Raw genomic sequence first — 13,078 nt, forward strand, 5'->3', positions numbered from 1 at the left:
CAGGAAGACTGGGTATATAGAACCATAAATCCCCATTTACACTATCTTTTTCTCCAGGCACAAATTCCCTTCTTAGATTGTTCGTATGACAATTTCCTACCCAGTCCTTACAACATATTGACACTCAGTTAATAATTCAAGATGAATGAATGAATTTATGAATGAGAGGAAGTACATTCAAATATACAGATACTAAAAGCATGTTAGTGTAAAATATTTTGCGGACAAGTTGATTGTAAAGAAAATTAATTTCACTTCATCCACAAGGAAGTTAGGATTTCTTGGCATTTTGTGTTTGCAACAAACAAATAATCCTGATTATTATTTAAAATAGCTCCATGAGTTCACTTAGTGTTTGTCAGATTTTAACAATACCTGACAAACAGAGCTCTGTATTTATTCGTGCATATGAAGAGCAAGCTTCATTATTTTTTGGTATTAGGTAGATCAACCAGAAGACTCACTCATTCAGTGACCATAAATGTTGTATAATGCATTAATGACTCCTTAAGTAGAGCTCACAAAAGTACCACCCCAGTTTCTTGTACTAAGTAGCATATTTCAAATATAATTTTTCTGTTTCACTGGTTGTGAATACTACTAAATCAGATATATCTGGGTTTAAATCCTGGCTCTACCAATTACAAACTTCTTCAACTCTATGCCTCATTTCTTCATCTTTAAAATGAGAATAAAAATCATACCATCAAAGAGTTGTTATGAAAATTGTTTGCCTGTAAAGAATTTAGAGCAGTGTCTGGCACTTAGTAGGTATTCAGTAAATGTTAGCTAATGTTGTAGAGTTGTAAATAATTTTAGTCTTGTTAATTTTCCAAAGTGATAAAGCAGGAAGGGTTGAAGGCCCCTAGTTCACCTTAGGTCCTGCCTGGCCCTTAAGCCAATGTAATCCAAAAGAAATGTGAGAGCCACATGTGTAACTTAAAATATTTTAGTAGTGGCATTAAAAAAGGTAAAAAGAAACAGATACAATTAATTTTGATAATATACTTTCTTTAACCCTGTATATCCAAGAATAGTATCATTTTAACATGTACCCAACATAAACAATTTAATAAGGTATTATACTTTTTTTTTCTTACTAAGGCTTCAAAATATGGCATATATTCTATACTTTTAGCACATCTCAATTTGGGAGCTGAGTTTTGATTAGGAAGAGTTGGTTTCGATTACATAAAATTTACAGTTGAACAAATGAACACACATCCAAGTTATTTCAAAGATATTTAGAAGTTTTTACATTAAATCTAGTTCTTAAATTTAAATTTAAATTAATAAACTCAGTTTCTCTGTCCCACTAGTCGTATTTCAAGTTCACCATAGTTCCATATGGCTAGCACCACCCAAATTAGACAGCACAATCCTCAGCAATCTCAAGTTGAACGTACCCAAGACCCTGCCACTCCACCTATCATAAAGCTGACCTGTATTTTAAGCTCCAGTGTTAGGATACAGGAGGTTTGAGCAGGATGGTACGAAGAGAAGAGGCTGAGTCTACATGACATCGTAAATCTGCTATAAAAGTGAAGACACAATGGTGAAATTGGTGGTAAGGGATTAAGGAAGCCAAAACATATTCATAGAAATAGAAGCTTCAGCCATGCATGGCCCTACAGAATGCTTGGTCCCCTCTGTGCCTTTTTCTGCACTACTCACTCCTGATGATTTCTTTTTTTCCTTTTTTTTTTTTTTTTTTGAGACGGAGTCTCGCTGTGACACCCAGGCTGGAGTGCAGTGGCGCGATCTCGGCTCACTGCAAGCTCCACCTCCCAGGTTCATGCCATTCTCCTGCCTCAGCCTCCCGAGTAGCTGGGACTACAGGTGCCCACCACCTCACCCAACTAATTTTTTGTATTTTGAGTAAAGACAGGGTTTCACCGTGTTAGCCAGGATGGTCTCAACACTCCTGATGGTTTCTAATGGGCCTATTGACCTGTAATTAGAATTCTCAGGAAGATATCACAAACCACATTAGCACTGTTTTTAATTTATGATCAATAAATACAAATCTTCAGGCTTGAGAGTGAGTGTTCCTTAGAACCAAAGTTGACTGAATCAGAGGGTTTGTTTGTTGGTCTACTTTTACTGAGTACATTCCACTAAAAAATTTAACTTTACAATATAAATCTTTAAAAAATAGGTTTAACCACCAAGCTTATTTATTCCTTCAACAACTATTTGGCAAGTACCTACTTTGTTGCAGGCTCTCCATTAACTAATCAAGACACAATGGTGAACTGTAATAGGCAAATCTTTTTCCTCATATAGCAGTGTCTGGTGGGGCTGTAGACTAGTAAATACACAACTGCATTTCAAGGTGACATGTCTTGGCAATATGGGGACTATTCAGGCACAGAGAAAAGATGCCTACGCCTGAGATGAGGCACTGAGGGAGGAAGTCAGAAAGACTTCCAGGAGGAAGTACTGTCTAAATGGATAGAGAAAGAGAAGCAAAGACTTATTCAGGGAATAAACTTTCTTTTTACAAAAAAGGACTAGAATGTCAATGTCTGGGAGAATGGCAAAGAGAAGAATGTGCAAGAAAAATTCAATGTAGCTGAATGGCTGAACTATTAGGATCAGGGTTAGTCAGAGAGATTAGGCTGGGGAAGTGAGCAGAAGTGCAATTATCCAGAGCCTCATGAGCACATTGGAGAACCAGTGAACAGCTGAAAAAAGCATGATCAGATTTACACCTAAGAACCATCATAGTGGCTGTCATGTGGATGATGGAGTAAATAGGACAAGAGGCAGAGAAGCTTGGTAAAAGACAGTGACGCTGTAATCTAGGTAAGAGATGAGAGTGGTCTGAACCAAAACTTTAGCAGTAGGGATGGAAGGAAGCATATGACTGGAGGGAGATTTAGAACATAGCGTTTACAAGATTTGGCAATAGACTGAGGGGTAGGGGGGTGGGCAGCAGAGCCCAAGTTTCTGGCTTGGTAGTGTTCCCATTCATTTGATCAGGGAAGAGAGGAGATTGAATAGTTTGGGGAGAACAGTTCAGATTTAGGCATGTTGTATTGAGAGATGTTTCGGATAAACTAGTATCAATTTCCACTTGGCAGGTGTGTTAGACCGTTGTGCATTGCTATAAAGGAATACCTGATACTGGGTAATTTATGAAGGAAAGAGTTTTCATTGGTTCCTGGTTCTGCAGGCTATGTAAGCATGGCTCCAGCATCTGCTTCTGGTGAGGGTCTCAGGAAGTGTACAATCATGGTGAAAGGCAAAAGGAGAGCAGGAAATGTCACATGGCAAGAGAGTGAGGGGGGAAGTGCCACACTCTTTGAACAACCAGATTTTGCATGAACTCAGAGTGACAACTCATTCATTACCAAGGGGATGACACAAAGCCATTCATTAGGATGTGTTCCTATGATTCAATACCTCCACGGGCCCCACCTCCAATATTAGAGGTCACATTTCAACATGAGATTTGGAGGGGGCAGACACATTCAAACCATGCAGCAGGTATATATCTACAAGTCTGAAGCTCAGGTAAAAAAAAAAAATCAGACTCAGATGGAATTCTTGGAATTGTCAGCCTGTAGAAAGTAACTGAAACAGTGATAATGTGTGAGGACACCAGGGGGAGAGTATAAAGAGAAAGAGATCAAAGGCCAGGAGAAACCCCTAGGGAATGCCAACCTATATGGGACAGACAAAGGAAGAAAAGTCTGCAAAGGAGATGGGTAGCCAAGGAGATAAGTGGACAATCAGAAACAGAGTGTCAAGAAAGTCAAAGGACAAAAGTATTCCAAGCAGGAAGGAGTGATTAATAGCTTCAGAAACAAGATTGTTAGTGACCTTGGTAAGGCTGATTTCAGTGATTGGGTCAAAAACCAGAATGTAGTGGGTTGATGAGAAAGTAGGAGATGAAAAAAATTGAATTTCTTGTCTTCTTGTCTAAATTTCTCATGTAAACTTTCAATCAAAAATCAGTGTAGGAAGGGAGAATATTGTTTTTTATGCAGATGTTGACAGCAACTCTTAGTATCACACTTCTGACCTCAGCCAAGTGTTCTTGGCCCTCCATGTCCATTGGTTCTGCATTCATTAATTCAACCAGCCAGACTGAAAATATCTTAAATTATATATATAATAGAACAATAAAAAATACAAAATTTAAAAAATACAGTAGAACAACCATTTATGTAGCATATACATTGTATTAGGTATTATAAATAATTTAGAGATTATTTAAAGTATACAGCAGGATATGCATAGACTCTATGCAAATACTATGCCATTGTATACAACAGACATGATTACCCATGGATTTTGGTATCTGATGGGGGTCCTGGAACAAACCCCCCATAAATACCAAGGGACAACTGCATTCCAGTTTAGAGCAGTCATTAAAGTCTAATGTAGGATACCAAGGCTTTGTTTAGTCATTCTGTTATCAGTGCTGGAAGTGAAGAGATGAGAAGACTGGTAGTAAATCTAGATTCTTGGAAACCCCAAAATAGGAATGGAGAGTAAAATTCTTCAGTATTCCTGTATTTCCCTACTGGAGTAGAACAAAGAACCAAACGCCGCATGTTCTCACTCATAGATGGGATTTGAACAAAGAGAACACTTGGACACAGGAAGGGGAACATCACACACTGGTGCCTGTCATGGGGTGGGGGGAGGGGGGAAGGATAGCATTAAGAGATATACCTAATGTAAATGATGAGTTAATGGGTGCAGCACACCAACATGGCACATGTATACATATGTAACAAACCTGCACTTTGTACACATGTACCCTAGAACTTATTTTTTATATATGTATATATAAAAAGAAATTCTCTCATAGGGAAATCCCTAGTACTTTCCCCCTTTCTTTCTTTCTTTGTTTTTTCTTTTTTTTTTTAGGTGAAGTTCCTGTTCTTGTTGCCCAGGCTGGAGTACAATGGCGTGATCTCGGCTCACCGCAACCTCCAACTCCCGGGTTCAAGTGATTCTCCTGCCTCAACCTCCCGAGTAGCTGGGATTACATGCATGTGCCACCATGCCCGGCTAATTTTGTATTTTTAGTAGAGATGGGGTTTCTCCATGTTGGTCAGGCTGGTCTCGAACTCCCGACCTCAGGTGATCCCCCTGTCTCGGCCACCCAAAATGCTGGTCCCCCTTTCTTAGGATTCCGCCTTTTTGCCGTAGGCATTCTCCTTTTATTTTTCCTTTGTAAAATTCTTTGTTAAAATGTAAGGTCTTTGGAAGTTCTTAGCATCTCAATTAAAAGTTAAGTTTCATTAGAGCAAATAAGAGATGGAATAGAGACCAGAGGAGGAAAGGGCAAGGGCAGAGGCAAATGGCTACAAAATACGACTTTCTTTTACTGAACAATTTTAGTGTCAGTTGCCTACCAGCCTCACTGATATACCAGTTATACCTATTGAAAGTCACATGAGAGCCACTTTTGTCACATACTCAGTTACCCCAATTGCCATCCTCTGGTAAGCATAAGGAAAAAGGATCAATCTGATGAATGGACACATTGCAAGGGGGCATTTCTAAGAAGTACTGTTTTAAGAAGGGCAGTTGTAGAAAAAACTTGGGGGTTCACTTCTAATTTTTTTGAAACTAGAATTCAGCTAGAAGATTGCGTAATGCATGGATATATGAATAGGTGGATGGATGGATGGATGTTGAATAGGTGGGTGAGAAGAAGAAATAATGGAAAGAAGGAAGAAAAAAAGGAAGGAAAGGAAGAAGGGAGGAAGGAAGGAAGGAAGGTAGGTGAGCAGGGCTCAGAAGAGGCCCTGTGGCCGTTATTATTGTCATTGATGATGTTTTAACATTTGAACTTATTACATGTCATTCACATTTATGGTGGGAAAAGCACAGGTCTAGGAATCAGATGACTATTACCTCCTGTCTTGTGTTCTTAGAAAATTCACTTCCATTTTCTGAGCCTCATTATTTCATCTGTCAAGTGGCATTATGCTACACACATTACAGGGATATTATAAGCATAATACATCTTTTATGTAAGGATCATATATGTAAATTATGATGCACTATACATACATTAGTTATTGTTCTGCATCTGAGGACAATTTATCTTCCTAGAAGGAGGATTGCTCAGATATAACCTATTGTGAACAAGTGTGAGAACTTTTAATACACTAATAGCCTTAGACCTCAAATCCTGGACAGCTTATTAGTGCTTATTAGTGCCCATGTAGTAAGTCCTCACTAACTCCTTTGAGCATTTTGTATGCTATAATACTCTTTTTTTGTACTGTTTTTAGTTATTTCTTCACTTTCCTCAAAAATGCCCACTTTTTCTCTTGCAAGTGCTTTCTCCATGCTTAGCTCTTCCATTTTATAAAGTAAATAATCTTATCCACTCCCACCCACTGACATACTTTTAAATCACTGCTAGTACTTGAGCATAGTTTTGTGCTTCTACTTACTCTCGGGAACACTATGACAAACCTACTCTGAGTGCTAATTAGGACCAACTTGAGCATACGTAAGCAGCCCTTTAACTGTTTTCTTTGAAACGGTTCCAGTTAGTCCTTTTAAATGAACTTCAGAAAAGAACTCAAATTAATTTGCTTCTCAATATCCTATGGTTCAGACATTGGATTTTTTTCTCCCTAGCGACTTCTAGTTAGCAATCAAAGAGCTGCTTTTCTACATTAAGATTTTAACTCAACTTCCTGGGAGTGGAAAGACTCAATCATTTCTTCAAAATCTATAACTGTTTTTTGTCTTTTACATTTTTAGCTTTCCCGAAATGCTTTCCCTGCTCATTGAAGCTACCTCCTGTTCCGTTTAAGTTCTCCCTTGATGACGACATTTCTTATGAGAAGCCTTACCAAAAAGTCTAAGACAGGTGGACTTCTGTGGGGATTAATTTGTTCATAACAATTATGATTGGCTACATAATTTGTGGGTTACTGGGCAAAATGCAAATGCAGGTATCTTTGTTTATTAAAAAATTACTAAGAGTTTCAAGATGGCAACAACAAAACAGCAAATATGGGACCTATGCAGCTGCACAGATTACACACCCATGAAGTTAGCCCTACGTATCATTGTGTGTTGATACAAACTTTGCCATCATGGACTTCACATTTTTAAATACACATATGCCTTTGATAATTTCTGCAATAGGCTGCTACTAGATATGCAAACTCAATCTACTTGGCAACTTTTCATCACTCAGTTATTTCACTGTTATGCGAATTTTCTGACACCTTTATTTTTGTCAATGCTTACCTTAGCTTCGGGTTATGAGATTAATTGGAATGTTTAAGAGAAGTTGAATTCTTATACAGTCATATTTTAGTAATTGCATTAAACCATAAAATGTATTTATTATAGTTTCATTGGTTAACACAAGTACATCTATAATGTTGAGAATTTTTACAGTCCAAAAACACTAGAGCAGCGTAAGCATGAGAGAGTATGCAGTCTGGTAAAACCCCAGAAGCATTTCTTGCATGTTTGAGGGCAACCTACAGTATCTCAGTTGATTGTAAAGTATATTTAATGCTAAATTTGATGGTATCATTACAGTGCCTTAGATTCTTACATGCATATTTTCAGACCTTCTCCTCCTCCACCTGGGCTTGCCACCACTTAGCCCAGCAGGATGCTGAGTTTCTAGGCTTATGTGCTAAGCTAGGGGACAGCAAGGGGTGTTGATTTTGCTGTATGTGGCCAATTATCTTGACCTTTATGATGGATGAAGCCAAGTCTCCCTCCCGTTTATATCTCTTTCTCGGGATTGTAGCCCATTGCGGTCATGTCAGTTTGTGGTCTTGTCTTTCACTCCCCAGCAATGCACATCTTGAGATACTGTGATTAGCATCCCTAATTCCTAAAAATTGACTTACCTTGTTATAACTAGAGAGCTGTCGCCTAAAATACTTCCACCTACTGTTCGAAAGGGTATTATTTTAGTGCCCTGGGGATAGGAAAAGTTTTCAACCCACCAGTGCAGGGATTAGTTTTATTTTAAAGTATTTGAAGTGTGTTAGATAAGTTAGCTAAGAATGATCCAAGTTCAGTTGCTTCCCAAGAGCCTTTAAAGATGTGCTCCAAGTCCTTATCTGATAACAATCTGTAAAAATGCTTACATTTTGTATGTGTTTGAGCATCAAGATCTACCTCTTTCATATGTAAGGGAAAATTAAGACACTTTCTGCGTCAACCAAATACAGGGGATGATTTCATTTGGATAAATAGCTTTCTCTTCAAATAGGATTTCTGACTAAATTATCTGGATTTAATCATATGTCTATTGAATGGCATGTGCACCTTTCCTTGTTTTTCATATCCCTGTACACTAAGCAAATAAAGGCATTTCTCTTTTTATTAATTGAACGTTCACAATTGCCTGTAAAACTTTTAGAGAAATACCTAATTTTGAGTTTCACTTAAAGGTAGGTTAAAGTTTTATCTCTAAAAGACTAAAAGGGTATCATCTCCTCCAATGACTTCTATTCATCAACTTCTTGGCGGGTTTAACCAGCCAGACTGGTTTATATGTTTAGACACAGTCCGAGTCACACAGTTAGTATAAATAGGGTTTTTTCACATTAAATTACTGTTTTACTTTTGATTAAAGTAACTGGACTTTTCAGTATTAATTTGGAAATGGTGTATTTTCTGTTTTATGAAAATGTGCAATGATGTCACATGTTCAGGATATGTGACAAAACATGTGTTCTCATTTTCCTTCATGCTTCTTCACCTGGACAGGAAAGGGTAACGTGATGTCCCCTTGATAGCAACAACATTGGTTAGAACTGGTATCAGACAGCTTCCATCTTCTTTTATGACTGTGACTGCCCTTGCTAAGTCCCATTTTTCAAAGGGGGAAACTTAGACATAGAAAAAACAAAACTATATTGTTAAGTCAAACAGCCTAGTCAAATAGCTGTTCCACTTCTATGAGTTTCTAAAATGTTCTCCTATTCATTCTATTGGTGGTTGCTCACAATTGTACCTACATCTCTTCACCATTTCATGTGAAATAGAGCTCTTAGGTGATACAGTTGAGAAGTCAGGTGTCATGAGTTTAGCATGTCAAGGAGTAGTTACTAGTCTTCCTTTACAGACAAGTGATTGGTACATGTTGGTTAGAGAAAAGTGATTTTTCTACAGTTTATCACTCCAGAAAAAGCCAGGCACTTAGAGAAGCAGTTATTGTGATTGCATTACTCAAGGTTTGCTTGAGGAAGAGAGCTCTTAATTAGACTCTGAACAGTTAACAGAGAATGCAACAGTGAAGCCAAAGGCATTGGTAGGTCAGCCTCAGAACTACTGATTTTTTAGACCAGATAAGTCTTTGTTGTGAGGGGCTGGTCTGTGTATCGTGGAATGTTCAACACCATCTCTGGCTTTACCCAATAGATTCCAGTACTCTACCTGATCCTGGTTGTAACAACTAAAAATCTCCAGACATTACCAGGTATGAAAAATCACCCTCACTTGAGAACCACTGGTATAGGTCTTTTTAGTATTAAAAGCACTTTGACGTTTTCAACAACTGTGTTAGGGATTTTTTAAATCTCTGTTTTACAAAACAGAAGCTTAAGCTCAGAAAAGTAAAATGACCTGCCTAAAGTCTCACAAGTAGTGATTGGAACCAGAATTCAAACTTATGCAGGTCTTCTAAAGCCATATCAGGTGCTCTTTTCATTACACCACTAAAGAAACAGATACTGTATCACTGACCCAAACTACTTCTTCTTCTCTCCCTGTTTCTTCTGCTGTTGTTTGGGTTTCCTGGGCTTTATATACATACTACTGAGCCAAAATAATTCTCATCATCCCAAAGGTCACTTAATCTTCAGCATTTTAGTAAGACATCAATTTCTCATTTGATCTTTCATCCCAAAAGCTCCACCATTTGATACGTTGACAGAATAAATCCAGTACATTGACAGCTTCAGAATTAAAAAAAAAAATCTTAGATTTTGTTAAGGTGAAGAAATCACTGTAGTAAGGTTATAGATCTAAATTTCTTTTTAACTTAAACTTTCTTAACACATCAAATCCACATTAACAATTGACACACAAAAGTTGATTGAGTAAAAAATGGGTTCACCTTTTTTGTGTCAAAGTTTTGGGGCAGTCAAGAAAAGAAACTTTTGAAAAGTATCCTCAAATGCAAATAAATAAATAAATGCCTTTAAGAACTAAATTCAAACAGATCTGTGTTGGCTCATTTACATATATACCATGATCACTAAATACCAAGGCCTGTGTTATAGTACCAAAAGTAAAATGAAGCGTCCCTGTTTAGTTTGCCATGAGATAAAATATGGTTTGGTCTAAATAAGTAAGTTGGCAGTGGTTTCTAAGGATTATTTAGGCTCCAAAGATCATTTGATTCCAACGATAGAACCTATATTTAGGCCCGCAGTAGCAGCAAACCAATCTCATTGTGACTTAGAGTTATAATCTACTCAGCAAATATTTCAGTAAAGACACTGAGGAGACTTTTCTAATTTCCATTTGAGATCTTTCTGTTTTAAAAAGAACAGTATGATCCTGCAAATCATACTAAAGACACAGAAAAGTCTCTGCTTTTAGATGCTAGTGGCATTTTACAAGGCTTAAAGAGTAATACAAGTTTGGCAGTTCCTTAAAAAGCTAAACATAGAATTACCATATAACCCAGCAATTCCACTCCTAGGTACTTACCCGAAATAACTGAAAACAGGGACTTATACAGGTACTTGTATGCAGAAGTTGATAGCAGCAATATTCACAATAGTCAAAAGGTGTACAATCCAAGTATCCATCAAGAGATGAATGAATAAATAAAATGTGGTATATACATGTAATGGAATATTATTCAGCCATAAACAGGAATAACGTTTTGATACATGCTAGAACATGAATGAATCTTTAAAATGTTATGCTAAATTAAACACAAAAGGACAAATATTATATGAGTACAGGGATGTGAAATATTGAAAATAGGCAAATTCATCGAGGTGGAAGGTAAATTAGAAGTTACCAGGGACTAGGGAGAGGAGAAAATGAAAACTCATTGTTTAATGGGTACAGAGTTACTGTTCTGAGTGATGAAAAAGTTTTGGAAATAGATAATGGTGATGGTTACACAATACATCATGAATGTAATTAATGCCACTGAGCTGTACACTTAAAAATGGTGACTATAATAAGTTAGGTGATAAATATATTAATTAGCTTGATTGAATATTTGTACAAAGTATATATAAATCAAAACATCACACTGTACCCATAAATATACACAATTATTATTTGTAAATTTAAAATAAATTAAAAATGGTGAATATGGCAAATTTTATATTATGTATATTTACCAGAAAAAAATAACTAGGGGAAATATTTTAATTTTATGATGGGTAAATGGCTAAAATTCCTAATATATAAACCAATTTCAAAGTCATAAGGAAAAGCTCAATATCCCAATAAATTTCAGACAAAGAAAATAAATAGGCAATTTACAGACAAAGTATAGTTAAAAAAATACATGAAAATATGATAATATATATGATTATCCTTGCCCATAATAAAGTAAATATAAATAAAAACAATATATTACCTCTTTTTCCCTAAGCAAAAATGTGGGTAACAGGTACTGTGGGGAAGCCCAGGAGTTGTCCATCTTTTTATAAAATAGTGTGCAAATGTTGATAATATCTATCCAATTTCTTATTAATATTTTTATCCTTTCACCCTGTAATCCAACTGTTAGGAATAAACCAGTGGTCATCAGATACATGTGTAAAAAGGCTATGTTCCAGGATGTTCATCATAAAACATAGATGTCACACAATAGGAAAGAAGTTATGTTAGCCATGGGGCATCTATAATGTAGAATGAGTACGGTGTCACCATTACAAATTATATTAAGGAGAATGTTAAATGGCAAAATATTTCGTGGTCTTTACCTATATTTTTTACCTTGACACATTTAGAAAATATTTATGCCATTAAATATTCTTTCAACATCATTTTTAATGGAACATGGTTTTCATCATTTGGGTGTATTATATTATACTAAACTAGTCAACTTATTATCAGACATTGTGGTTGTTTTCAGCTCCTGCTATTATGAAAAGGTTGTCATAAATATCCCCATACCTCTGTACATTCTTAGGATAAGGACTTTCCTTAAGATAAATTCCTAAGAGTAAAATTACTATGTTAAAAGTATGAAATGTTAAGGCATCTAATTCATATTGCAAAATTGCTCTCAAGAAAGATACTATCAACTTATGTTCTCACCAGAAGTACAGAGGAATACTCATTTCCCAGTTCCCTCATCATCACTACTATCATTTTTAAATCGATATTGATGGATGAAAATCGTATCTTGTTATTGTTTGAATATGTATTCTGCTGATTACTACTGAAGACAAACTCCTTTCATGTAATTATTGATCACTTATAATTATTCTTTAGAAATTTCCTATTCTTGCCCTTGGTTCATTTTTCCTTTTGCCATGTTAATTTTTTTCTTATTGATTTATAAGAGCTCTTCTTATATTAAAAATATTACATGAATGCTCATTTGTTATACTTTGTATCTTCTACAAAATCTAGTAAAGAGATAGGCAAGTGGTGATATTTCTTTACAGGAGAGCTTTATACATTACCTGTGATTAAATCAATAATATGTATTTCTTCATTTAAAATATTGTGCAAATTACATTATTTCTCTTTACTGAATTTTGCTTGAAGCACTGAATGTGACAATTTTAGTATTTCAGAGGATAAAAACAGCCCATGTCTGACTGAAGAAATTTAAAGAAATTAGTGCTCCTTAACAACAAAAAAGGTGGGGTTATAGAGAGTGACAATAAACTTTAAAAATTCTAAAAGGCAGAATCACTAAGAGAACTTTGATTTAACAGAAAAAAGTGTGATTTAGAAAAGAGCACTTTGGAAGGTATGAATGGTCTAAGCACTGAGTTGTGTTCCTCTAGGTAATTATAGAGGATTATAATTTTTTTTTAACAAGAGCAACTCAAGGGGAGCAGAGATTGGGTCTTTTAATTTTGTGCCACCGGTGCTAAATACAACTAAGCTCAGTGGGAAAGGAAGAAGA

The 13,078-nt window shown here is 36.1% G+C and overlaps 1 long non-coding RNA gene across 1 annotated transcript in view; it reads right to left on the reverse strand.

The window, feature by feature from the left end:
* Positions 1–13,078, reverse strand: part of LOC129397478 (uncharacterized) — a 33,952-nt gene that overhangs the window by 16,855 nt on the left and 4,019 nt on the right. The gene's annotated exons all lie outside the window — the stretch shown is intronic.

This window comes from Pan paniscus, chromosome 2, assembly GCF_029289425.2.
Source record: "Pan paniscus chromosome 2, NHGRI_mPanPan1-v2.0_pri, whole genome shotgun sequence".
NCBI classification, from domain to species: domain Eukaryota; kingdom Metazoa; phylum Chordata; class Mammalia; order Primates; family Hominidae; genus Pan; species Pan paniscus.